General features: G+C 38.2%; 1 pseudogene across 1 annotated transcript in view; it reads right to left on the reverse strand.

Annotated features, from left to right (window-relative positions):
• LOC149266179 (uncharacterized) overlaps positions 1-16,209 on the reverse strand; it is a 209,289-nt pseudogene extending 193,080 nt beyond the window's left edge. The window contains exons 1-4 of the transcript XR_016260118.1: positions 15,876-16,209; positions 15,444-15,748; positions 15,123-15,272; positions 9,204-9,371 (exon numbers count right to left, since the gene is read on the reverse strand). The product of XR_016260118.1 is annotated as an uncharacterized LOC149266179 (transcript). The remainder of the gene's footprint in view (positions 1-9,203; positions 9,372-15,122; positions 15,273-15,443; positions 15,749-15,875) is intronic.
• Positions 16,210-26,270: the final 10,061 nt, after the last annotated feature.

Genomic DNA, 26,270 nt, shown 5'->3' on the forward strand with positions numbered 1-26,270 from the left:
GATATTGGTCATCTTCATATCTTTGGATGCATTACATACTCCTATATACCCAAGGAGAAGAGGACCAAACTAGAGCCCACCCCAGAGAAGGGTATCTTTGTGGGCTACAGTGAAACCTCAAAGGCCTTTCGGATTTACATTCCTGCATAGAGGAGAGTTGTTGTCAGACGGGATGTGAAGTTCGAGGAGGATAGGGCCTTTAGGAGGTCACGGGAGTTAGAGTATCCGGATCAGCCAGACCCTCAGCAGCAGTTGAGTCAGTCGCAGGGATTCAGTGGACAGGGATCACGAGGATCAGGAGGTACATCTATGAGGATGTCAGGGCCGTCAGTGAGCAGTGGCTCACCAAGCCAGAGGGGTGGTGCTCCGGGCAGCATGCAGAGCAGTTCACAGAGCAGTTCACTAGGGAGTCCACTAATGGACAGTTCACACGGTACCTCAGCTTCTACAGGTTCAGGTGCAGGCAGGAGGACAGCAGACAGACAGTCAGGAGTTCAGGCTCCTGATGATGATGAGGAGGAGTTTCATTCTCCGGCGGGAGAAGTGCGCTCAGGGAAGAGGAAGTGTTATAGACATTTTTGTGCCTTACAGCTCTAAGCATGAAATGTCCATAAACCAAGGGATCCTAAGTCCCTAAAAGTGTTGTTCCGACCCCTAAAGGAACAAGGTCAACAAATTACAGCTTCTCCCGGAAGTTCACCAGAAAATGCTCAGAATCAGTCAAATCAGGATCATTTCAACTGCTCCACTGGCTAGCTGCGTTGCATAGCACCCAATTACACTAGCTAGGTGCGTTGCAACGCACCTAAATGCACTATCAGGGTGCGTTGAGCGGGAAATGACAAATGGCAGTGCCATTCCGCGAGGTGGAAAGACAATGGAAGCTTCCAGAATCTTCTCCAATGACACTTGCCTCACTGAATTCGACCAAGGATGAGTAAGAGGCTCTCAGTCTCCAAGTGGAAGCAAGAACTGACAGAGAGAAGCCACTAATCAATTCATGAGCTGACTCATCCTCCTTGCATACATCTATATATGGATCCCTCATCCCAGAGATCCGGAGGCTGGAATTTTGTACATTGCAGAGAATTGTTGTTGGTTTTGAGATAGATATCAGAGTATTGGGTGATTTATGCTTTGTTGGAGGTGAAGAGGCGCTTCTTTGCTGGGAGGTTGATGCTGGATCAGGAATCATTGGTTGTAACTCCTCCTGGATCTTCTTGTTATATCAATAAAACTATTTGAGTTTCTCCTACATGCTTGTGTATCATTGATGCTTGTTACATTTGTATGTTTAGCCTAAATCTGATCCTAAGCTATTTATGAATATAAATCCATGTCTTTGTGTAGTTTTTCTTCTTCTGTGATCTTACAGGAACTTGGTGAAGCTGGCAAGTAAGGAAGCAGGTCGCTGGACGCTGTCAAAGAGGAGAGAGATTGGATCAAAGGACTAGCGCAAGACACAGGTTGGTTCATCCTATTCCTCTTCGTTTATAGTTCATAAAGAAGAATACAAAAGTAGTTTTCTCTGTTTGTTTCTAAGGTCACTGTCACACCTTAGTGGGATAGGGTCGTTCTGAATAGACACTTTTCCCGTTAACAGGAAGCCCAAGTGGCTTCAGGACACCTTGAGAGATGCCTCATCTGTTGCTGAGCCGAAGAGGCCGGTCAGAGAGAGTAGACCACCTGAGAGGTTTTGTAGCTATATGGCGATGGTTACCAGCATCCTTGACTCTGAGCCTTCTAGCTATGAGGAGGCAGCTAGCCAGCAGGTTTGGAGAGAGGCCATGCAGGAGGAGTATTCTTCTATCATGAAGAATGATGTTTGGGAGGTGGTGCCGAGGCCTGAGGGCAAATCTGTGGTTACTTCCAGATGGCTTTAGAAAGTAAAGCATGCTGCAGATTGCAGCATTGAGAAATTCAAAGCAAGGTTTGTGGCTAGAGGGTTCTCCCAGATAAATGGAGTTGATTATGAGGAGACCTTCACTCCCGTGGCTCGATATACTTCGATCCGCTCCATTATATCGATAGCAGCAGAGATGGGTTGGAAGATCCACCAGATGGATGTGAAGACTACATTTCTCAATGGCTTCATACAGGAGGAGGTGTACATTGAGCAGCCACAGGGCTTTGAGGTGCATGGGAAGGAGTCCCATGTGTGCAGACTGAAGAAGGCCCTTTATGGCCTGAAGCAAGCTCCCAGAGCTTGGTACTCCAGGATAGATACATATTTGCAGGGGATGGGTTTCACAAAGAGTGAGGCAGATCCGAACCTTTACTTTATTGTGATTGGTGAGGAGCCTCTCATTCTGGTGTTGTATGTGGATGACTTGGTCATTACAGGTGCAGAGAGACTCATAGAACACTACAAGAGAGATCTTGCGAGGTGGCAAGAGGAAGGGCATTTCTTCCTGGGGCAGGGGAAGTATATTGCAAACATCCTTAGCAGATAAGTTGTAAAAGTTTGCTTGTTGATTTTTGCTGAATATTTCTCTTACTGTAAAAAGGCATTTTCCATAAATAAAGAAGAGCTCTCAAACTGGTTTTCCCCAAAAGTTGTAGGGGGTTTTCCAGGGTCACATTGACCAAAAATCTTAGTGTTTAAATGTGTTTTAATGGCTGTTTATTATTGCTGATTTTTATTTCTGCAATTTTCAGCATTCTGTAAAATTTCCAGAATTTGTGTTTTCAGCAAATTTATTTTTCCCAGCTTGTTAAATGTATGGTTATGGGAAAGGGCATTCAAACTATATGGGAGAAATAAGGAGAAACTAAAAACCGGGATGGGAAATGAAAAATTTCTACATCAAAAGCAAGAGGAAGAGTTAATGAAATGAGAGTTAGTAGCCTTCTTAAGTTGCTCAAAACTAACCCCTTGATGCTTGGGACTTTACATCATACATGGGATCTAGATTTTGTTGTAATAGGGTGGTTGGTGATATTTCACTTATCATGTGATTAGTTGTATAGAGTATATACTACTTTATATGAAAATTTGTCGTTGTATCTATGATTTTTTGGTCATAGAAAAGAGGTTGGTGCTTCTCCCTTTTTTACAGTGATATGGGTTATGATCTTAGTGGTTTGGGTTGTGGTGCACCTATGATATGTGCCAAGGCACAAGTGATGAACGTAATGCATATTTTTTAAATCATATAATACATTACATTATTTTCCCTAAGAAAAAAAGAGTGTAATGTAGCAATGAATAGTTCATTTATAACATTGCAGCATCAATGCATGATTATCCTTTTTATTCTATGATAAATTGGTCCAGTTTTAGACATTAGTTGCTCTTTTTCAAGCATTTGGCAACATAGGCATTTCGCAATATTCTTAACATTTGCATTGAATACTAGCACAATGGCTATCAAATTAAATACCAATAACTTTGTTCACCCTAGCTATAACAAAATTACATTAGTACTCCTCACCAGTGTTATAGGAACCAGTCGGTTTGGTACCGGTTCAATAAATTTGCATACAACGCACCATGTGGGGCCTTTCTTGCTTCTTCATTTTTTACTTTTCTTTTGTCTTAGCTGGGTATTGGCCGGCAATAGGTGCCTAATATCCAAGCCTATGGCCCTACTATTGCTATGCAATTCATGGTAATATGACATTCTCCTTTATCTTTCATTTTCATCCTTTTACCTAAATTTTTAACATTACCATGAAATGACTCTGGATGTTTGAGAGTGGTTCCAACCTCATTGGATTTTATACGTAGAAAGTAGAATTTTAGATCTCACTCAAAATCCAGCAAACTTAACAGTTTTTCAGTTCTTCAAGATTGGGGGGATTGCAATGTTTCCATTGTATTTTGTCATATACGAGGGTATGGAACTAATATTTAATCAAGAGCACCAAGCCCTCTATGTACCTTGGTGATGGTGGCATTGATTGTTAAACTCCTCTATCATGATCCTACTAAAAATGTACCCATCACTCGGGCAAAACCTTCAATTGACATGCTAAGCATTTTTTATCTTATTTTAATACCTAGAGGGTGATATTGATGATGAAGATCCTAATATAGCAAAGATTTTGATGATATGTAGGTATTTGTTGTAGCATGATTTTTTTGGACACTAGAGACCATCTAGGACCTGTTTTTTAATGTAGCTCCGTTTCAAAGATGCATTGCACTCAATGTTATTTTGGTTATGCGCACCCTTGCTCTATAAATGAGAACCTTTTCTTATTTGTGTATAAATGGTTTGTATTCATATGGATGCACATGAATATATGTGTTTTTCTTTAAAATTTGAATATTTTGTGTTTTTAGTTGACAGGTTTTTTTGGTCTGGTTGTTAACCAGTTCCGATTCGGTTCTGGCCAGTTCCTGGTTCGGGGGGTCTACCGGTTCAATGACTGGTCTGGTTCTAATAACATTACTCCTAACATGGATCTATCAATGTTCGACCAAAGTTTCCAGTACAATGTGATGGGGCAGCATGGGGATGCACCTAGGAGACACATGGAGACACGTCCTAAATTTCAGGGAACATTACAGGCGACGTGAAGGTCTTGGAGATAGTGTCCCCAGCCCAAAACGTTATAAGGTACAGCACAAATACCTATCAGATTAAATACCAATAACCTGTGTTCACTCTAGCTATAGCAAAATTACCTGAGTACACCTAACATGGATCTATCAATGTTCGACCAAAGTTTCCAGTACAATGTGATGGGGCAGCATGGGGATGGATATGGAAGAAACATGGAGACACCCCCAATTTTCAGGGAACATTACAGAGGACGTGAAGGTCTTGGAGATAGTGTCCCCAGCCCAAAATGCAATTTAGGTATATGAAAAATTGAAACTAAATGATACATAATATCAATCAGTCACAAATCTAATACATAATCAAAAAATACATAGCATGCATAGTTACATACAACGAACATAATAAATAATAAGTAACATAGTAACCACAAAATCATTGATCAACATTGTATTTATCTTGTGTTTCCGACTATAGGCATGCCAAAAACACTGAAAATAATCAACCACCTCCCCATTTTGACTAAAAAAAGTAATTGGCCAAAAATCCTGCAATGTGTCTCTACATTATTAAACTGGTTGTTCACATAATGCAGACAATACAGTAGCAACATTTGGGCTATCAAGGCTCAATATTCATGGTCTGGCTCTCACAGCTCAGGCTCCAGCACTCACAATGAAATGCAAATGAAAAATGAATGTAGGTTGGTGTTTAATATTAATGTTCCTTTGAGTTGCAAATAGTGTTTAGAGAGTAGACTAAATAGGGTTGACTTTTTTCTATTCATTTCATTTCACTTAATTAAGGTATGGTGCGGTTTTTTTCAAGGGGAGCATCTAGGAGTACCCATTTAAGAGCGAACATCCCTGCTTTTGGGGGGGGACAGCTCCTTGTGTTTGTGTGTTTCCTGGCATCTTCTTGAAAAGGGTACATGGGAAACATACATAACAAAGTACCCATGCCTTGGGAGCATGGGGAATGCGCATCCTAGCCTCGAGAGTGCGTCCCCATGTAACAATGGGATCTATCTATTGCATTTGTACCTCCTTTAAGGCAAATCCTTTTTGGGGTGACTACCATGTTGCCTGACTTCAAACAAAAGTGGTCAAGTTTAATTGCCCTTATTCATAATTTGACAATAAGACATTTTTTATTATATTTCAAACAGCTTTGTGCACAACTATAAAAGTTACTTAAAATTTTGAAATCTTTGTAATATATTTTCCACATCTATAATAGAAGCATGAATGAACCAAATAGAAAACATATACCAACTTGAAGAGATAATTGAAGGTACTCTTCAATTAAATCTAATATTACTAGCAACCACCTAAAGTAGTACTACAACGGATGACCTCATGCAAAGCAGTTCACAGGTGGAACAGCTATTGGTAGAAGGGAATCTAAACATATTTCTTGTGATTGACACTTGCATTGCATACTATAGCAGAAGTATATAAGTGTTCACTCCTACCATGGATCTATATATTGCACTTCTAGCTCCTTGAAAACAAATCCTTTTTGGCATTCATACCATGTTGTCTGACTTCAAACAGTAACTCAAAGCATTTGGTACCAAGTGTTGAGCATTGCTTTTCAGCTGTGCATCCCATGGATATTTGATTAGATCTTGCATTCAGCTGCTAAGCACTTGGCACAATGCCTGAATTAGCAATAATTATAGACAAACCAAATGTATTACGCTAGTAAATGGATGAATACCTGAAGAACTTTTTCCAAAGAATATTATGCAGGCCATTTCCATTATATCCAAATTTGTTTTCACCATCACTGATTCTGTCGGTTGCAAATTCAAGATGGAAACCACTAATTATGTTAGAACAACTAATTCTTCGTCAGATAAATGCATGCTTCTTTGATATAATAGTTGGCATTGGTATTTATCTATTGTGATGACAGTTCTCAGTCTTAACTCCTTGCCAATAAAACATAACCCTCAAATCACTCCAGCTAAGTTTCACATCCTCCCCAAATTAATTTTCCAAAAACATAAGTATTGATTAAAAGCTTCATGGGGATTTCCTTTAGACAACTCTTTGGTATGCATTTCTACTTCCAGTACAAATATTAGATGATCGGGATTCATTCTATAAGTTCATCGATATCCTTGAAGTTGCTCAGGTAAAACATAGTTATTTCTTGATAGGAAATCTATCTGCTGCTCTCGTTGTTCCCAATCCTGTCATCTTGTTTTAAATATCAAAACTAGAAGTTCGTCATTTCATAATAATTGATTTCTTGTTTCTCAAGATTGTTAGGTGTACTATCTCTCAATACTCATCTATGCTGCAGAAGATGAAAATATGAATGCAGTTTACTGAATATAGAGCAGTTATGACAATTAATATAAATACAAATCTTAGAACTATATGTATAATATCCCTTCATTGAGAGTCTTTCACATGCAAATCTCATCATATGTTTTACACATAAAGTAATCCTTTTCATTGCAAACAAAAAAGCCTCTGATATTCCCAAAAACTAATTTATCTGCTCTTCAGGTAAGTATTGTGTTTCCCCAGCGAAATCCCCCATCCATGCCACACAGGATAGAAATATTTCAATTAAGAACTCCTGAATAATTCAGTAACGAACAAAGGCAAAAAAGCATGAATCTTATAGTCAGTTCCTGCTTGTGGCCAGTGTTGAGATTATGTTGCTAATCTTCTCAACTTGAGGCCACATGCCAACCCACTGTTTGAGGTATTGAGGGCCTTAATGGGCCTACTTTCTTGGGTACCTACCCATTTGTTACACTTTATTGTAGCTTGTCTATTTTCATTAAGGCCAATATAGATCTCCTTCTTGGGGCTAGCGCATAAATCCTAATGGAGGTGTGTAAAATACAATATTTGTAAATGTTGATTTTCCACGAAATTCTGCAACTGCTACGATGAACAATCTGAAACCAATTTATTTTCACACTGACACAGAATTTCTCAACAATAGATAAGCAGTGGAATAAACACAGAGATAAAGAACACAGTCACACAAAAGACACTTTTTTTTTCAGGAAACCCAACAGGGAAAACCTGCCTGCTTGATTTGGCTATTGTTCTTGAGCACTTGGATCTATTACAAAGCAATTTGTCTCTCTTGAGAAAGTGTTCTGCTTCTCACAAAAATCTCAGTTAATACAATTGATCTTGGCCATCCTTGATCACAACTTGATCTTGGTTCCTGCACACAATTGATCCTCTGCTGCCTCCTTGACTTGCTCTGCAAACCCTTCTCTCTTCTCCTTGATCTTGCGCACTTGTGACTTCTTACTCCTTAGGAAACAAGCTCTGCACACAATCAATCTCCTATTCCCTAGCACTCTTGTTACTACTATTTCTTAGGACACAATTCCTGCGCTCTCCACAATCAAGGCTCCTCTTACAAACTCGTGAGCTGTCTTATCACACAAACCTTTGTGCACAAAACAATTGTCCTTTCCTTCTGCCTTCATCCTCTCTTTATGGATTCGATCCATGCTAAATTAGGCTAGTTCAGATTTAGAACTCGAGTTGTTGATTGACGAGTTAACTGAAAGTGACACTCTTTCTCCCTCCAATCAACACTGAGTTCTTAACTCGTCCGTCCTTCAATCAAGACTGAAGTCCCAACTCGTTCTAACTGAACTCATAACCGCCGCCCAATCCTGTAGTTAAACTGATGAAGACTCCTCTTATAACTGAATCTCCAACTCTACGCATGCTAACTTGATGATTATTCCTGTAAACTGGAAATAACTCATCCTAACTGAAGTCTAACTCATGAGGACAATTCGAGGTCTTCACTGGCTAAGGCACAAGCCAGAAGACATTGCTCGCTACATTTTCGACAGTAAATCATTTATTCAAGTTGTTTAATTGAAAAAATCCCCAGGGCAGCTTACCTATAGCACTCTCTTCTTGAGTACTTGTATTTGGACAGTGATCTTTTCTCTCGTGTTGGATTTCTTTTTCAAGCTCATTGCTATGGGTTCATCTGTAGTGTGATCATTATTAAAGTGCTATTTTTTTTTGCCGCATTAGGCTTTGTTGAAGTGTTCACTGTAAATCTAAAAAATCTTTATGATCTTCTTAACTACTTGTGTTTGGACAGTGAACTTTTCAATCTTGTGTCGAATTTCTTTTTAAGTTTTCAAGCTCATGTGATCATTATTAAATTGTTGTTAAGTTTTTTGTTTGGCTGGATTAGGGTTTGTTGAAGCATTCACCATAGATCTAAAAACACTTTGAGATCTCAACAGCCAGAGTCATTTATTAACCAGTTGAATGTTATTAAATTGGCACTATTTCCACACAGAAATGATAAATAAGCCTTAATGCCACAAGTAACCATAGAAGTAGAACCAAAACATCCAAAAACTGGGAAAGAGATTTTTAAAATTTATAACCAATTAAACCGCAAAATCTTAAAAGAATAAAAGAACATAATAAAGAGGAAAAAATTAAAAAAAAAGGCATACGTCCTACCAATACAAAGGTAGATTTGCCAACAATGTAATTAAATTTCAGTGCGTGCTACATTATTTCTATGGTAGCAAACCAGCATAAATGTAAAATAATCCAACAAGAACATCAACATGCATCCACAAATCAATTTATGAAATTAAGTTTTCAACAACCAACTAAATTTCATAACCATACATAAACAATAAAGGAGACTAACAACAGAGTGGATTACCTGTGTCTAGTATGTAAAGGTCGTTGTAATATATCTCTTCAGATTCATCTTGAGCTTTTCCACAACCTCCAAATATAAATAGACGGTGATCAATGAGTGCAGCACTGTGCCCCTCACGAGCTGCTGGTCCTTAAGCACTTACGTTAGGTTGCACCCATGTATTTGTAGCTGCAAATTCAACATATTTCTCAAAATCTTAACTAAAATGGTACAAAGTAACTGAGGAAATAAGACCAAAACAAACAACAAGATTTGTGACTGATAGGAAGAAGTTAGAAAAAGAGGAACTTTCTTAAACAAAAAGGTACCCTTGATCTACACCAAAATGATGTTTCTAACATAGTGAATATATCTATTAACTCAATGAAGATTCAAAAGAAAACTAGCAACTGAAAAAACGCAAGGTTAACTGAATATGAAACTGATGCGATGTATCAGAATGAGGGGAATTAAGTGCTGTTTAACAAAGAATTGTATTATTAAACTTTCACATCAATTTGACCTGTTCCAGAGTAAAACAATAATCATCAATTGATATAATGAGAGAACATGGAGTTCTTCATCCCAATCCCTACCAAGATGGAGAAGTGGATCGCTGGAGCAAACTGAAAGCTCCAGCTTTAACTGTTACATGTAAACATTTGTATCATATAATGATACTATTGTGGTGAACCTTGATGCAATTGTTAGTGTCATCATTATATGTCTGATAATATAACAATTAATGTTAAGGATAGTGTTAGATGGTTGAACCACCATAATGACTCTGCAGCACTGTAAAAGATGTTATATGCCTACGATGCAATTGAGAAATGATACATCAGCTGGTATATAGGCAGCATATCTCAAGCTTGCCATGTTGTAGATTTGCCACAGCGTTAATATACCAGTCTATTCTCTCCACTCTTGTGTTTATCACGGATGGACTTGCCCCTTCAACTTGAAAAAGACGTTTGGTGTATGAAATGTCCTAAAATGAACAGTGATTGTGTCCTGAACTCTAATACTTTATATGTCTTTGAAAGAAATTAAATTGGATATTCGTAAAGTTGGAACTCTAAAAAACCAAAAGCTTGTTTCAAAGAACATAGCAAAACACAGCCAGAAGAGGGCATATCCCTGTGAAGGCGATAGACAAACAGGGCACAACATCAGCAAAGGAGATGTCGAGCAATTCAACAAAAGTGTCATTCTGGAACCCCTGCAATGGATTTGATCAACCACTGTGGCGAGCAACAACCAACACATGTTCATGTTTCAGAGAAGCAACTTGCTACAATGCACGGCACAATCTGACACAGCTAACAAGAGTGACAGCAATTAGGAAAATATGTTTAAGAAAGTTGACAGTGAAGCACATATGAGAGACCAGAAGAATATAAGTGCAGGAACCCATGTTCATGAGAAAAGCAGGTAACAACATTGTTGAGGACATATCTTCTGTGACAAAATAACAGCATTGAGGGCAGCAGTTAAAAATTCAGTCACATTCTCATGAATGTGGCTCCTTGAAAATAGAGAATGTAATGATCACGCTCAGAAGTAGAAACCCATTAGAAATGTATGTAGATCCCCCAGCATATGGCTTCTAATAATGATGACACCCCATAGAAGGGAGAGAGAAAACAATTTCATGGTTGATCAGAAAGAATAAGGGGCGTGTGATCACAGGGAGAAAGATCAACAAAACTTTTAACATTTTAGAATATTTAGCCAAAATATTTCATTATTTGTAATCAAATTCGAACAGAGACCAGCCCAGAATCAACAGAGAACAATGTCCCAGTGTGAACCTCAAAGAGAAAGAGGTCGAAAAGCCATGCACTAATGTTCCAAAAACGGTACAACAATGCAGCGTTCAATTCAACAACGTCAAAAAGATGTATACCCATACTTGACCCATTTATTTCAATTTCATACTATCCTAAGCAAAAGATGAAGCCAGATGATGTGATTCCCCTTTCCTGCAGCATCTATCAAAGAACTTCGGCGATATGATAATCAAGACCAAGACCCACCTTTGTCACCAAGATCTAATAGTTGATTGATTGTTCTTAACATATGCCTTATGATTTTTTTTGTGATATTGATCATAGGGCTATTAATTGTTAGATCAAGATTAATATCGTGTATTTTAATTTTTTGGGAAGTTGTGGATAGTGACCTTTTGTCTGTAAGAAAATATTAAGAATAGTGGTATTTTGCATGTATTATTGCTATCATCTAAAGTTGTGGTGCTTATGGTTGGCCTTTAGTGGCATCCCCACGGTGTACATATCGCAAATTTTTTGACCTGATGAAAGCTATATTCAAATAAAGGCACGATGACTTTGTAATAATAATAAGGAAAATTTGATAAAAGGATAGTTCATACAATTGCCAAAGTACAGAAGAAGTCTGTGGATGCCACAACATATAATGTAATCAACAAGGACAACTCATGAAACTTTCAATCCCAGTATATACATTGGCTAGAATGGCAAGTATGGCGAGACTGTAAATGATGCAACATATAATGAACAAGAAGAACAACTATGATGACTTTTGTAATAAGGAACAATTGGTAGAGGATAGTTCATAACTTCATACAATTGCCAATGTACAGAAAAAGGCTGTGGATGCCACAACAAGGACAACACATGAACTTTGTTCACTCGAAACTTTCAATCCCAGTATATACATTGGCTAGGATAGGCATAATCTATGATGCCCAAATAGAATTCATTTTGAACAGAATGGCTCTCTTATACCTGAAAAAAAAAAAAAAAAAAAAATACTTGTTACCTTAATGGCATGCAGATATTACCAGAAAGGAAAGAATGAGTGAAAGTCAAGTATTTACCATAATTCGAAGGACGTAATGTGGTAGTAGAGTTGGAGCAGAAGTGAACAGCTAAAAAAGGTGAACCCTTCCATTTTATAAATGAGAATGGAAAATGATTTCATCAAAAAATACCTAGCCTGTTAATATGAAAACAAATTTGAAATTCAATCAAGGAACAGTTGAACGTGTGAGTGTTAACATTGAGTATAGATGATGAAAGATTTATAATGTACGTGCATATAACCATGTTCTAAAGAGGTCGCGAAGCAGGTTGGATCTAATGGTTTCAGTAAAGCATTTTCCAATGAGCTTTATTGGGAAAATTATAAGCCCTCATAGAAAATCTCCATTTCAAACTGGCACAACATGCCACGGTACACAAACTAGAGCTCCAATCCCTTTGGGAGTTTGGAAGTTTTTCTCTTTCATGTTTTGCAAAATATAAAATAATTAGTAATGATATCTAATAAGAGAAGCAAATGGTGCAGTGAAATTTCCTTAAAGTATCAGAAACAGGGTTAGAGGATTTCATACGATAAGCAACATCCACTCCCAAGCATATATTGTGCATATAAAATTGAAAAGTAATGTACTAATGTAGTGTCAAGTCAAATGAAAAGGGTCCCCCGGTTGTTGGGTAGATCTTGACTCAGTCATAAAGTAGATAAGATAACCTTGATACAATTATTAATGGGCTTACCATTGGTGGTTTATAGGCCCATGGAATTGGGCAACCCATGGTATTTGATGTGATGAAGCCTATTAAAAGCCAAAAAGAACCCATTGTAAAATGCCTGGCGCCACCTAGTGTTTGGCTGGCTTAGATAAGGTCTATGAAGATATTTACCTTAAGTGTTGGTTTTCCATATTAAGGGTTTCTAGGGTAAATATTGGCTTTATGTGCTTATTGGTATTTCTATGTGCATGCATTTTGTGTTGTATTTAATATTTTTCTTTCCTAGATAAGATAGATAAGATAAGATAATTATATTTATGTCCAACTAATGACCACAAAGTAGGTCAAAAGCACTGTTGAGTACGCTGATGTATATACAAGGCAGGAGAACCAAACAGTCTACTATAAAAGATACAATGCATGAAGTAAATCAACATCTGGCCCTAGCGGAGAAGATCCAATAGCTAATAGGTCTGAGGATCAGACCCGTCTCTCCTAACATCTGAGGCTGAATGAATAACACTGAAAAAACTCAACAAAGTCTGTTGGCCCAATGAAGAGCCGATGGCAAATGGAAACTGTTCACTAAATCATATCCTAGGGGGGTTCGCACGTTGTTGAATGCTAGAGGACCTAATCTGTCTTCCAGGAACGGATCTGAGACAAAACTGCTGCTAAGATCTCGTGTGGCAGGGTGAGGTCCCACGGATCCTCACTGATCTGGAATCTAGATACGTACCGGTATCAATCGATCTCTCGGTTCCCCTCTATAATGGCGTCTCAAAGCATGGGTTGACCTGGACTCTCTCGCGAGAATGGTATAATGTTCAGAGCATGGGAGATACAAAATGAAAAATGATCCATGGGTGTATGAACCATATGGGTAAAATGCCACATGGAAATGCATTACAAGCATTAATATGAAGCACTAACAAAAGAAATTGAGGAACAAATACTAAATTGAAGAGAGTTTGATTCAGCTCGCTGTAGTTGGAGCAGGAGGGATGCAGGTAAAAAAGGTAGGTAGATGCTTCTTGCATCATTTGCTCAGGCACACCGTATAATCACATGCAGATGGGCATATGGCTGTAAGACTATTTACGCATGCTTACCCCTAATTTGATGGTTCACTAGTAAAGTGTAGACATAGACCTACATGGTAGGGAGAGTTGTCGTATTCCTGAAAACACGGCAAATAAACTTGAGGGTGGTAAGAGAATATCTCAAGTTTAAAGGGATAAAAGTTGGGTTAATTTTGACTCGATCATAGAGTAGATAAGATAACCTTGATATGGTCAATAATGGGTTTACCATTCATCATTTACAGGCCCACGATATTCGGCAACCCCTGGTATTTAATGTGAAAAAACTTATTTAAAGGCTTGAAGAACTCTATTGTGAAATGCCTCAAGAAACCTGGTGTTTGGCCAGCTTGGATAAGGTCTATAGACATATCTATCTTGAGAGTTTATTTTCCCGGTTATGCAATTCCAGGCCAAATATTTGCTTCATGTGTTTGTTAGTACTTCTATGTGCATGCATTTTGTGTTGTAATTAAAATTTCTCGCTCGCAGAATTAACGCAGGTCGGATTTTTGTGACATGGTACATGATAGATCAGAGGGAAATACCTCTTCAAAAGCTATATCCTCAACTTCTCAGGCTTCGCCTTGCCTACACAAACGTATGAATGGCCAGCTTGGATAAGGTCTATAGACATATCTATCTTGAGAGTTTATTTTCCCGGTTAAGCAATTCCATGCCAAATATTGGCTTCATGTGTTTGTTAGTACTTCTATGTGCATACATTTTGCGTTGTAATTAAAATTTCTTGCTCGCAGAATTAACGCAGGTCGGATTTTTGTGACATGGTACATGATAGATCAGAGGGAAATACCTCTTCAAAAGCTATATACTCAACTTCTCAGGCTTCACCTTGCCTACACAAACGTATGAAGTTCCAAGTACAAAATGAATCTTCGGTGAGGTCAAGAAAGAGCACTGACATTGCAAGTTGTGGGTACATTTCGCATTTGTTACAAGTCAAGCGGAAGAAAACTTACATCCCAAACGTTAAGAGTCTAGTGGCTAGGATTGTACAACCAATGTATATGTTCACCTTGCTAAGGCCTGCGCCTGGCAAGAGTGAGAACCGTATAAATATTTGGTGTGATCCATTTTTAATTACCACGAACAGATGAGATTAAAATACATTTGATCTATATCAGCGTGTCTTATTGTGTCTATTTCTGATTTCATGACAGAAAATATTTACACTGGCACCTAAATCTTGCTTCATCCACCTAAAATCTTAGAATAAGTTTATTATGCACTTCAATCCTGCATTTGAACCATAATATTGCACCCAGTAGACTATAAGTCCTGCACAGAATTTGTCTGAGTGAGGGTTTAGAACTTACTAGTGTCCAGCATATGCAAATCCCGTAGAGGGTTCTTCCCATCTGTGCCACCAAATACAAACAAGTTTGTTCCCACAGTGGTACAGCTGTGGCTGTCCCTGGGAGAGGGCGGGGTTCCTTTCACCATAGGCTTACTCCATGTCTACTTGCCTAAACCCACAAATAAAACCCAAAAGCCCAAAAACATCAGCATCGGTTTCATCCCATCTCCGAAGTGATCAAAACTCTGCACATTGACCAGCCTTCATCATATGGGTATAAGTTCAAACATTCAAAAACATAACATGTCACTGGAAAACAAGAATGGCTACATGGCCTTACCCGAATCCAAGACATGAACATCGTTTGTCTGGCAATTGTCCTTGCCATAGCCACCAAAAACATAGAGAAAGCGGCCATTCTTGACCGAGTTGCAAGTGTGGCCCCATCTCTTGCCCGGACCCATTATACCACCTTTCCTTCCAGGGGATTTTTTACCCTCTGGAGTCTCTTTCGTCTTCAGCTTCGTCTTCAACTTCACTTTTTCCCACTTCATCTTCAAGCCGAGCAAAATCACAACAACCTGCTATATGTTCGGAAAAAAAAAAAAACCCAAAGCCTTCTCCAGCTGCAGCACCTCTGCACACCTGAAAACACAATTTATTACCACCGAACAAATGATACCCAAATCAGTAAATGGCTAAAACCCGAGTCAAAACATCCCCATAATTAGATGTAAAAACCAAAATATGGACGAAGGATTTAAAATCCCACCTGGATCAAACCTGAATCTGTACACACTTGGTTTTGAAGCGAGTACGTCTATTGGCTATTGGTTAAAAGTCCGAACGAATGAATCGAGGGAAGGGAGACCGGATGTTTGAATTATTATGTATAAAAACGAAGAGGAAGATTCTTAGGCTATGCCTATGCCAACGGGGTTAATCAACTCCTCGGACAAAAACATCTGAAACTCCTCTTCCGCCTCTGCTCGGTCTCTTTGGACAAAAATGTATAGCATTTACTAGAAACAAAAAATATCTCCATTGTTAATTATAGAAAAAGGCAAATACGTTATTTACAGGTTTTTGTTTTCTAATTTTTCTCGGTTCAAGCATAGGTTTTGTTTTCTAATTTTTCTCAGGGTTCAAGCTTGACTTTCTCTAGGCGCTTAGGACTTCTGCTCCGGGATGTCCGCATTTGTTTTAACCAATTTTTATTTTTATTTTTTAATTAAATTTGAGTTTAATGTTTTCTAAATTGGTAATCAATTCATTTTTATCGTTGAATGAGAGTCTTATGGAGATTTTTTGGAAAAAAAAGTTGTATATAAGTATGAATGTTTAATAAGAATTGTGAAATATGGATTGTGATAGTTATAGTAACTTAGATATGAAGGGGATGAATGTTTAGATATTCGGCATTATAAAAGTTTTTGGTGAGGTAATTTGTATTTTTGTATAATTGAAAAGCTTGTATTTTGTTTTAATCGTCAAACTTGTATTGTGAGTATGGGTTACTATGATTGGGCTTGAGGTAGTGTTGTCTTTCTTGGGAATATTTAGGTGGCTTGGATTCTCTCATGAGCTTTGGCTTCAATGTCATTTTAGGTGGGAAGAAGCAAGATTCACTTTGGAGTTTGGACAAATATTTCTCTGCCTTTCCTTTTTGGTCTAGCCCACAGGGAAGCTCATGGATCTCATATCTATCCCATGTCTCTCATGCAACATTGATTACCCTTTGGCATGTAATTCTGATTCAATGGTCTTTGGTACGAACACTAATAGTTTCTCGGTAATGGCTCTCTAAGTACTTAGTTCTCCTAGCTTTTATGTTATTGGTGTTTTTATATGTTTGAAAGGAAATTTTTATCCTCGTAAGTTATTACTGTTATAACTCTATGTTTTGATGCTCTAACTTGTAGTTGTGGTGTCCCTCCTAGGAATATTCTTGAGGCTCGAGACCCTTTGCAAGCATTGGATCCTACTCCCATTTTTAGTGGGAAGGCACATGCTCTGATCTAATTTCTAAGAAGAGTTATCTTTACCTTTCCCCTCTAGTTTGATGCTCAAGGAAGTTCATGGGTCTCCTCACTCTCCCGAGTCTTTCTCTTTTTCTAAGCACCTCTTTGAGTCTTATTTGGCTTTTCCTCCTTTGGTTCCACCACCCTTTTTTCCTTTGTTTTTTCCACCCTCTATGTTTGTGTTTCAACCTCAATCTTTGTTTTATTTGGCTTTGGTCTGTCAAGCTCTCCTACTCTCTATGTAGTGATGTCTCAAATTGTTGGGTTTGAGGGTCATCAAGGGTGAAGGGGAATTTATCACCCTTCAAGTTCAAGAGCTAAAAAATTGGCAAAATGTTCATGATCCACCTATATGTAAAATACCACTTGCCTGCCCCTCCCCCCGCCCCGCCCTCCAAATCATAAGATAAATTCAAAATGTGGAAAGATAAGTAAGGATAGAAAGAAGGTTCATCTCTGATGTCGAAGTAGAAGAAGTGGTGGGAAGTTGGTTTCCAGATATCAGGAATACCAAAACTAGATAGACCAAATATTATTAGACCAACGATCGATATTGGAAACTAAAAGCAATAATGGGAAAATTATTAGTTGAATGCTAAAAAATTCAACAAGTGATTCTACTTTACATTGATGAAGTGAAGGGGTATTGATCAAGTATTTGTGTTGGCCAAGAAGTTAGCCAATCTTGAGTTTTCCAATTATGAGGAGGACACTAAAGTCTGAAACACCATCCTAGACTCACCATCCAAATAAATGTTGTCTTTGATCAATTATGATATGCATAGTAGTAGTAGCAAAGTTGCAATCATAGGAGATGTAGGCTCATAGTTTTCTCAATAAATCAAAACTCTCCTATCTTTTTGGTTTTGTTACTATGGTTGCACAATTTAATATGCACTAAAACTATACATTTGTGCTACTAATGTAGTTTCCCTAATAACAAACCAATAATCATTAAAAAACAAAAACAAACAAACAAACAAAAACAAAAAAACATTTATATGTTCACTGAAAATAATACAGTCTTTGTCCAAATTTAAAATACATAAGAAATAAAATAAACCTACAAGCAAATAAACTTTTCAAAGAAATCAACATCCACACTAATATTGTTTTATTAAATAATTATTTATCACTAAAACACATCTCCAATGGCTCCTTTAAAATATAACCACCAAAACATCTAAATCACCGTTTTTTTTATATAGAAAAACATAAAATTAAGCCTTCCAAATAAAAGTGAAATGTGATATTTTTTTTTTAAGACAATACAAATTTATGGGTGGAATGGTTGGAGAGTGAATTTGATTTTGGGTCTTTGAGAGTCTGGTAGTAGGGTTAGGGTTTTATTTTCTACATTTTTGGTTCACATGCTACGAAAAACTAAAGAACGTTCGACAAGGAGGTCCTCAAAATGAATACAAAGGCAGAAGGGGGACACCCCTTTACGCTGGACATACTTATACCAGGTTCTACGAGGCTATGGATTTTCGGACCAATGGATATCACGGGTAGCATCTCTCATTTCATTTGTGTTCCTTTCCATATTAATTAATGGTTCTCCTTCTTATACTTTTCAACCTTCCAAATGGTTGAAGTAGGGAGATCCTTTATCGCCCTTTCTCTTTATACTAGTTATGGAAGGTCTTTGTTGTATGTTCAGTAAAGCTTGTGAATTGGGACATGTGCTATGGTCTTTGCATGTATGGGACAGATCTACCTATCTCCCACCAACAATTTGTTGATGATGTCATATTATTCAGGTTACCTACTTGGAGGTGAAAAGAATAGGGAGACTCCAGCAAATCTTTATGGAAGCCTCAAGTACAATGATTAATAATAATAAGACAAATATTCTTTTCTTCAACTACTCGGAGATCATCCAACTTATGTTAACTCGAACTTTGGGTTTCAATAGAGGCCACTTGCCTTCTAAGTATTTTGGGTGTACCTCTGGTTCTGCACCACAATAGGGTTATCACATGGGAAGACATCATAAAAAGAACTAGACACAAAGGCAACAATTAGGCTTTCAGGACACTCAATTTCCCTAGTCACATAGTATTGACCAAAGCAGTCTTACAAGCAATGCCTAACTATCAATTATTGGTAATTCCCATTCCAACTACAGTGTGTTAACAACTACGGTATATTTGGAGTACCAAAGTTCGAAATTGGGCCTTGGTTGGTTAGAACAAACTGGTCACACAAAAGTCATTGGGAGGGTTGGGCCTAGAGATCTTCACCTCATTAGTTTTGTTTATGCTATGAAGTTGTGGTGGCTTTGGGTTCAGGGTGGTCCACGAGTTTGGAAGCAAATCTAAATATGAAAATATTTACCTCTAATCGCAGGGAGAAGCAATTACGCTTTGAAGGAACAATCAAAGGATCTGGTGTATGGAATTGGGCGCAGGAGGGTAAGGATTTTGTAAAAAACTATGCTTTTTGGGAGGTCAAAAGAGGAATGACAACATCCTTCTAGGAGGAATCTTCACAACAATATCCACCTTTGGAGGGGAATGAGAAGCTACAAGCCATAAAAACTCTAACAAAAACACAAGGGGCTTTTAGGGTGGCCGACTTTTGGAAAGATAAGGGGGATTGGGATCTTGTTGGCAATACTCACCTATGGGAGGAATATCAACGAGTACTTGAAAAGAGATTGATACGAGTTTCCTAAAATCAGGACATCCTCCATTGGGGGCGGTAATCAATAGGAACCTTCTCTCTAAAAGAAGCTTGTTCTTTGATAGCTGGATTTAAGCTTCATGAGAAGACTACCCTATGGATGAGATTGTGGAAAGCATTTGGATGGCCTGAGATATCAACTTTTCTTTGTTTGATTGCTTAGGGACTTTCATTATCTTGGGATCATCTAAGAAGGAAAGGTTTTGAGGGCCCATCACTTTGTACGTTATGTTTCCAAGCGAAAGAATCAACAAAGCATCTTCTAGTTACTTGCCCTTTCACCAAGAGTTTGTGGGGTTTTGACTAACAAATTTTTAAGTGTATTTTTCCTAGTTTCACAAATATTAAAACATGGATAGATCAATGGTTTGATCATAAGTACAAAAATTCAGTGGTCTTATGAGCTTAACATCTAGCCCTGGGCTTTACTATGTGGACCTCATGGAAGGAGTGAAAATTGAGAATCTTTGAAGGGAAAGACAAACCTCTACCACTTTTACAATAAGTTTTTCTAAAAAACATTAGAGAAACAATGTTGGTACCCCCCCTATTTGGGAGGATTGGAAAGTTGACGAATATGAGGCCCTCATATTAAAAGGCCTTGATATTCATCCCAATATGTTTGTTACTCCTCCATCTGTGATTATGGATGAAAGTGTAAAAATGAGAATTCATTTTTGCCACCTCCAAAAGCTTTCATCCAATTGAGCTTTGATGGAGCTTCAAAGGGAAACTCAGGATTGTCGGGTTATGGAGGTATTTTCAAGGACGAGAATTCAGACCCATTACATATCTTTGTTTTTTCATGTGGGACAACAACTAATAATCTTGCAGAATTCTTGGCACTTGAGAAAGGTCTGCAAATAGCTATCACAGAAGGGTTTCGTTTGGTACATGTTCATGGGGACTCCCAGCTAGTCATCCAATGTCTACGCAAATTGATACTTGGGTAGACGACAGATAAATTAATTCACAGTTGGCACCTTCATGATGTGGTCAGCAACATTAAATATTTGTTTTCCAATTTCAATTATGTTACTCATATTCATATGCGATGGGAAGGCAATAAGGTGGCTGATGCAATGGCGAATTGGGGCAAATCAAAGAGACACGTTGTTAATTTTTGGTATGTTCTATGCTTAAGAGAAATTTACTTCAATTTTCTTGTTAGCTCAATATCAATATCCAGATTAGCAATCACATAAGCATGATAGTAAAACGCAGATAGAACATAAACATAAACAGTAGAAAACAAGCCAAGACAAGAGGACACAAGATGTGGCACCAGCCAGTGACAAACCCCAATGTGGGGAACCCTTAATCAATTCTTCTTATAATCTTCAATAGTTCAGTAGAGAGAGAGATAATACAAATATACGAAACTAATATTTTATGACAGCAACGATAAAGACTTGATTAGAGAAGTCAATGATAGTCAAACATGACATAATCTGCCTTTTAAGATCATTCATATGGCACAAACAGGATGTTCATTAAACTGAGCCAAACATGGTCAAACCTTGACCCAATACATCTCCCAGAACTCTAATGTCTTCTTGTTGCACTAGCTGCCACTGCTTCATAAGTTAGGGCATCAACCTTCAACCCTCATTCTCCACACAATCAACAATAGTTTTGTTGTTGTCATCATGATGATTGGTTAGGTAACCAAACACTACTGTAACAGTCCTCCAACAGTCATCAAAACAACCTTTAATCTCTGCGGTGTTACCTCACAGGACGAATCCTTGGCTATGTTGTTGATATGGGCATATATAAGCCCTCAAACATCCCTACGCAATCCTTGACTGTGATGTTATGGACTACGGCCTAACACACAATCTTCTTGTAGCTTCCAGGCTGCATAAGCTTATTCCTTGTCCCTCCAACGATACCCCAATAGATTTGTTCCTTAACTCCTCTAACTTGGCCTGCTTTTAGCCTTTCAGCCTTCTTGAAATGGCTTCAGAACAGCCTTATTTCACTCACGTTGAATGCTCCTTCTTGCTGCGTCTAGGGCATATTCTTGTTGTGGTTTAGGGTCTCCCTCTTGCTACGGATTAGGGCATATTCTTGTTGCGGTTTAAGGCCTCCTTTGTTGCAGATTGGAGCCTTCCTTTTGTTGTGTATTAGGCCTCCTTGACTGTGGCCAGATCTCCCTTCAACTGCAGCTAGATGTCTCCCTTGACTGCGGCTATATGTCTCCCTTGATTGCGGCTATATGTCTCCCTTTCCACTACATCCTCCTTGTGAGAGGACAAACCCAAACGAGTGGAGAGAGAGAGAGATCATGAGTGATGTGTGTCAAATGACTTGAGGTCTCCTCTATTTAAATGCAATGTTGAGGTTGAGCTAGGGGTAATTTGCTTGCTAGATGACCTTGACAAATTATCAAATAATATAAATAAATTCATATCTCCCTAAATACATGTCAGAATCGGATGATCTTTAGATCAATCCTACACCTCTCGAAGAGAGGAATCCAAGAAAAATATCAGCTACCATAAATAAGGTGACCCACATGGAGTTTGGCCCTAGTTTCCAAATTTAGCACACGTAACCTTCGATGAGTCTTGGTCGGTGATGACTCAGATAGAGGATGTATAAGAATTGAAGCACTGACTTGAGCAGCATAAAATCTTAATGGGTGCACAAGTCCCTGATGGGTGTGCTTTGACTCCCTGTGGGAGGTATAACAGGAAACTTGGGTTCGACAAGTGGTAAAATGGGAAGGCAATTTTCTAGTGCTAGTTTTCCATGGTTGAAGTAATTATTGACTTGTGAACTTCATGGTTGGTTAATAGGGTGGTGACCATCGGTGTTATATCCTTGCTCTACACTTGGCATCACATGCCCATAGCGTGGAAAAATCACAGTTCCCTAGCGTTTTCACACAAGCTCGGGTCCAATCGACTTAAATGTGAGCAAGTGGGAGGATGTGGTTTTGTGTATGTTAGTTTACTTTGTAACAAAATGCATTATGTTTTCTCTCCGATGGGATGCCCCTCTCATGGTGTATTGTTTGTGGATTAAGAAATCCCTTACAGCTAAGGTAATCCCATTTATGAGCTTATCATGCTCAAGGGGTTTGGGAAGGTAGAGTATTGGTTTACACTATACACTTGGCTCGCCATAATGAGCCCTCTTGTTGATCATCTCAATCAATATGATTGGCCTCACACGCCCTTGGTTTGTTATATCTGCATGGGCATGGACCCAGGGTAGCAAAAATATTGTGTTAAGGTTGTTGCTAGTGCATATCAACAATCGTTGATTTATTCATTGTGGATAAGAAAAGTGTATACTGGGTGGTGCAGAGGTTTTCTTTTCTTGCATCTTCCTTAGGTAGTCACTGTATGGTTGCGTCTTAGCCTCTCAGAGGTTTGGTCATTACTTTTTTTTTTTTGGCTCATTCGTTTCTTCTCCATAGGTGTCAATGTTCTTTGTGCTCTTTCTTCATAATTTGGGGTCGGGTTCGTCATTTGAATTGGTGGCAATATTACCCTCAATGGCTCCTCAGAACTCCAACCCTACCGAGATTTCGTTCAACTGCCAAGTGTTGTTCTGTGGAGTGTGGTACCCAGATACCATCTCCATTTGGTTTTGACAGTGAATATGGTTTTGTTAAATTCTCAACCTTGCAAGTCTTTATAGCTCTTTTAGTAAAAGGTGCTCATAAAGTTTGGGTTTATGGGAAACTAGTACAGGTTTCGGTCTAACAGTATTGTGGGTTTCTAATTTTCGTCCTCCATCCACATAATTTTATCTCTTGTGTCACTTTAGGGTTCACGACCTCTATTGTTTGGGGCTCCTTCCCTCCCTTTGTTCAATCCATCTACATTGGTCAATCTTCTACAATCTCTCTTTCTCTCCTTGCAGGTCAATTGCCTATATGGCTTCTCGAAAAAACTTCCTAGTCGTAAGGGTGGCACACATGGGTCATCCTCTATGCAATGTCAACATCTATTTGGATGGGAATCTATGGCCAATTTTTCTGATGCAACTCCTTTAGAGTTCCAAAAGAAGATTCTTCAATTCGAGGTTAAGGAGTTCAATGATCGTGTTTACTTTTCTGATTCGAAGATTAGAAGAAACAACCTCAAGTGGGTTCCACACCTAGTAGGAAGTTTCACAAGAGAGGATTCACTTCCTTCATCCTATTAGTCTCCATTGACAACCAAAAACTCTACTAAGCATGGTAATTCGAGATAAGCAAGTAGACAGCTACAAGTTGTTTGATGGTCAAGAGGAGATCAAGGGAATACTGAGAGATATCGGGTATAACTTGGATGATATTGTGCTTAAATTAACTTGGGTAGAGCATTATGTGGTCTCTGATTCAAAAATTGAATCCAATGAGCAACAAGAGGTGCTTGCAGTCATCAATGCTCCAAATCAAGTCTCTCCTCACGCTAACTCTTCTTCCATTTCACTAGCTATCATTATGGACTAAAAATTCCACCATGTACTCTGTTTCAAGGTCTATTGTGGGTGACAACTTGTTTATTTTTCAAACAATGTTATGATGTTTTGTTAGTTTATCTTTTACGCGAATATATGTATTATTGTAGCTCAATTTTGCTTTGCTTGGCTCAGTACTAGAGCCCTAGTGATACTGGAGGAATGAAATGGTATATATTATATGTTACAATCTCCAATTCTATGGTATTAGAGTAGGGTGTGAAAAACACCCACTTTCGACTCTCTTTTTATATAATAAAGCACCCCATCATTAGTCATTAGTCGTTGGGCAAGGGTAAGATATTCTATGCACCCCCTCCTCTATCCCACAAGCAAGGTAAGATGCTCTAAGCACCACTTTCATATAACAAAGCACCTCATCCTTAGTTGTTGTGCAAGGGTAAGTTATTCTATGCACCCTATCCTCTAGCCCATAAGCAAGGTAAGATACCCTAAGCGCCACATCTTCGAGCCTATAGGCAAGATAAGGTACCTGAAGGCCCACATCCTCTAAGCAAGAGTAAGATATCCTTCTAAACTCAAGACCAACAATATACTTGATATCAACTCATGTCACTTTGTCAAAATTGAATTTGGGTGAAAAAAATAATAATCATTTCTCCGTGTTACTTAAAATAAATCCAATTAACAACATATAAACTCATATCACTTTATCAAAATTAAATGGGTAAAAAAGATAATAATCATTTCTCCCCATTACTTAAAAAAATCCAATTAACAACATATAAACCTTAACACAAACCATTTAACAATCTTTTTAATAACAAATAATATTCTATTTCAATGAACAAAATGAAAACAATATCAACCTAACACCAAGGGAAAAATATAAAAAGTTAACTATTAAACAAAATAAATCCCTAATGACACTTTCCATAAATAAAAAAATGGTTATTCGAAAGGGAAGAGATGAATGATAAGAAGAATAAAGAATTACTAATTTCAATTACGCCTTGAACAAAGAATACTGTAATTTGAAAAAATATAAAAATAAATATTAAACAAAATGAATCCCTAATGACACTTTCCGAAAGGGAAGAGATGGATAATAAGAAGGGTAAAGAATCACTGAATTTCAAATATGACCACCGAAGAATACTGTAATTTGAATTCTAACCTTCACAAAGTTGGTCGAATTCGAGCCTTCGCCTTCGCACCGTTTTGTTTTAACAACTTGACAATACCTATGAAGATCACAATTTTTTTTTTTTTTTTTTTCAGAAGAAAAAACGTAATATATTCATAAAAGAAGATTATATAAAGCATATGCAAGAAGCAAATGCAGAAACGTGGACCGAGCCACATGCAAATTTGCTAAAACAGATCCCAAATAAAGCCCCGAAAGGCCAATATTGCCCCCCAGACAAGGCAACCCATAAACGTGGACCGAGCCACATGCAAATCTGCTAAAACAGATCCCAAATAAAGCCCCGAAAGGCCAATATTGCCCCCCAGACAAGGCAACCCAGCTAAAAGGTGCAGAAGAGGCACCAAGAAACCAAGCAGACAAGCATCTGAAGGAAGAGCATCATGATCTGACAGCCCAATACCGAAGGAGAGCCACAAAATGAGGAAGAGAGCAACAAATGAAGCCACTCTTTCACCGCCCCCTCAAACTCTCCACCCGAATCAAACGAGAAACAGAGGAAGAACGCTGTCGCAATCATCTGCATCTGCAAACCTTATAATTATGTGAACATCTCAAATATATAAGAAAATAATTTTTGTATTTAAAAATTCAACCATTATTGTTGAATATGCGGTGTGTAGAAGTTTTACCTGTAAGATGGTTCGGGTGTTTTGGGTGGATATTCGACCCATTATCAGAGATGAAAAAGTAAATCTATGGTAAGCGTGAGAGCTCATCAAACCTTTAAATAAAGAGAGGACAAAGACTGAGAGTTGAGATGGTTTGGGTGTTTGGGTGGATATTCGACCCATTATTAGAGATCAAAAAGTAAATCTATAGTAAGCGT

The sequence above is a fragment of the Pinus tabuliformis genome, chromosome 6 (assembly GCF_031772625.1).
Source record: "Pinus tabuliformis cultivar Carrire ecotype Pingquan chromosome 6, CPIR1, whole genome shotgun sequence".
NCBI lineage: Eukaryota > Viridiplantae > Streptophyta > Pinopsida > Pinales > Pinaceae > Pinus > Pinus tabuliformis.